Raw genomic sequence first — 3,064 nt, 5'->3', positions numbered from 1 at the left:
GTATTTGGAAAATGTCCTTTCAGGATTTGTTGCTGACTGAAAAAAGTGAATAGAGAATTTGTGATTTGCTAGCAGTTTTTGATAAAAACATGAATATGCGCCCTTTAAGAAAGAAATGATAACTGTTGCTTGTAGACAACTAATCCACTACAGAGGAAAAAAATATTGGATACATTGTTACAAAGTTTAAAGTTGGTGAAGTTCTTTGCTTTGTCTTTTTCATTTTTTAATTAAAAAAATTAACCTGATTTGCTCTATTTACAAAAACAACTCAGTTTTTACCATTTTATTTTAAGAGTAGCTTCCTTCCCAATATAAAACAATTTTAAAGCCTCTATTTAGGACAGATTAGGAGACTCCATGCGTATATAGGATACTGGGGTTTTTTTTTTAAGATTTTTAATTAACAGACAATATTGTAGAAAGGGGTTTTAAAAATAGACATGGTCAAGGTTTCAGAATAATATGTAAGATGTATCTTTATCTTCAAATTCATCAAGTTGTATACATTAAATATGTAGTTTTTTGTATGTCAATCATACCTCAATAAAGTGGTTTAAAATCCTAAAAATAAAGTGTAAAGAAATACCACCAAAAATTCAGTGATCATTTCATCTTAAACATACAATTTGAGTCATTTTTAAGCCATTCCAACTTCATTATGGGTGGAAATGTGAGTTTTAAGCTGTGTTGGCAGGAAGGAAGCAAACATTTTTTTACTGTTTTATATATGACTCCACATTGTGTTTCCTTGGATGTGTCTGTCCAGTAACTAGACCAGTAACACGGAGCAAGCCATGTTAACCCTTCTCATGAGGACCTTCAAGGCAAGTAAGCTAATACCTCCTTTATCTCCTTTTAAAAACTGTAATATCTCTGTAAACCTCTAGAAAGGTGATTATCCCAACTTGCGGACAAAAGTAATGTTATTGATAACAAGTTAAAGATGATATGTCACTTTAGTTTACTTTTTTATTAAGAGATACTTTAAGTATTAATGTATAAACATCTACCTATGTTAAAGCATTAATATTTTTTCTCTAACCTAGTGAAATTTTAATATGCCATGATGGTTAAAATTCTAATGAACTAAAGTAGAAATAAAATCACATTGCAGATGCCAGTATACTTATAGGCTAAAATTGGAACCCCTAAGTGTAGAGAACATAGAAGGAACACGAACTCAAATAAAAGATAACATCTGTAAACTTCTAGTTTCCAGAAGCTCAGACATTTGGAAACATTTGCCAAGTTAATATTCATCTCGGTATGAATTGGCTTTGACCTTGAGCCTCCGGTGTGCTTCAAGATAGTTTAATTTACTGTATTAACACTAGCCCCAATGGATATCACATTCATAAGGAACCAGTTTGGCATCCTCCGAAAAGTAAGCAGATAAAAATAAAGATTTTTTTCAGTAGCTAGTACACAGGACAAGCAGTTGACATTTATTAATTTCTTTCATTTCTTCCACGCTGCGGAATAAAGCGCCAAGCATATTGATAATTGTTCAGACAAACCCGTGAGTCATATTATCACCACTGCACAGACCCCCTAGAAGCAGAGTAAGAAATTAATAAACACTTGAGGATTTATTGATGCTTGGATTATTTATTGGGTTTGCCAAGGATTGGCTCTACATGGAAGCATCATATTACACAAGAATATTGTAATTTATTAGGTAACTTCTTCACTACCTAAATATTTGAATTCTGCTTCTGTACACAAGGACTATTTCTTCTACTAATACAATGCAAGTCCTTCCAGACGTTTGTTCTATAAGCAATATCTCTATTTTAGTTAACACCAGACAAAATATCAATCACTCTTCACATTGAACAATAAACTAATATAACCACTATTATTTCATCAATTTAGTCTGCATGTGGTCATTAAGTATTTCAAAGATTTTTCTTACAAAATTTTTCATTCATTCAGATAAAATGTGTGCATATACACGTGTGAAATTGCATATAATGTTAAGGTGCTCATGGACCTGTTGAAGTTTGTCTGTGGCCTTCTTCACAATTTCAGTTCATAATCTCAGACTTGATAGACAGGTGATTTGTATGACCATACTGAGCATAAATCTGAGAAGATTCCCTATCAAATTATCTTTATATTTCATGAAGAGACGATGTTACTTCCGTATAACTATTTTTTTTTTCTTTTTTGGTTGTCAAATAATCCTTTATCAAAATGTTTTCCTCTGTAGTTCTTAACTATCTGGGCGTTCTACTGTCCCACTGCCAATGTCATTGGTGATGTCATATGGGTGGCAGCCATCAGCATTGTAGCCCACAAACTAGGCAGCCTCCAGGATCTCTTTAATGATTCCAGAGAGTTCTCTGGCCAAAGGTTGGTGCTGTATCTGTCAGGCAATATTGGCAATCTCATCAAAAGTGCTATTTCCATTGTGCTTATAGTTTTTCTGCTTCTTTCCATTTCTGGGTAGTTCTTGAGGGTTTTGATGTTCAGAGAGAGGCAGAAGGTACCACCTCAGTCTGGGCCTGCCTGTTCTGAATGTTCGTTTTCACTGTAATCCTAACTTTTCAAGTCACCAGTTGTCTTGGCCATGTCATCACCAATCTCTTTTGGAGACATCCAGGCAAATGGCTGTGAGAGCCAGGGTACCTGTGACACTGTTTCCCCACTGAAACACCTCAGGTGTATGACTTTGATCTTGTTAGGGTCAAACTTGGGTGGCCTGGCATAGAAGCAGCTTGTGTAGGATAAACCAGATGGGGACCACAGGGCCTCCTCCACAGGGAGTCAGAAAGCACCCCCATCCACATAACTTTTAAATGCTAATCTTTTGTTGTAGAAGGTCCTATCTTGTGAGCAAATATTACAATAGTATTTAATGTAGACATATATCTTCTGTATATTTTTGCTATGTTCCAGAACACAGCCAACAACCTAGAAAAATGAGAAAACAAACAAAAGGCACCTAAATTTAAATATAGGTATACATTTCAATATATGCAAATATAGATTTTGCTTTAAACAAACAAAACTTTAGTTAGATACCACAAATGTCTTATATTTAAGTCTCATACTTTAT

General features: G+C 34.3%; 1 pseudogene; it reads right to left on the bottom strand.

Annotated features, from left to right (window-relative positions):
• Positions 1 to 935: 935 nt before the first annotated feature.
• LOC149746927 (large ribosomal subunit protein uL11 pseudogene) lies at positions 936 to 2,769 on the bottom strand (annotated as a pseudogene).
• Between the last annotated feature and the right edge of the window lie 295 nt (positions 2,770 to 3,064).

This window comes from Delphinapterus leucas, chromosome 17, assembly GCF_059928025.1.
Source record: "Delphinapterus leucas isolate spDelLeu-1000000601 "Yukka" chromosome 17, BTC_Dleu_Yukka2, whole genome shotgun sequence".
In the NCBI taxonomy this organism is placed as follows: Eukaryota; Metazoa; Chordata; class Mammalia; order Artiodactyla; family Monodontidae; genus Delphinapterus; species Delphinapterus leucas.
Note: the sequence above shows the minus strand (reverse complement) of the source record. Positions and strands in the feature narration are given on the sequence as shown.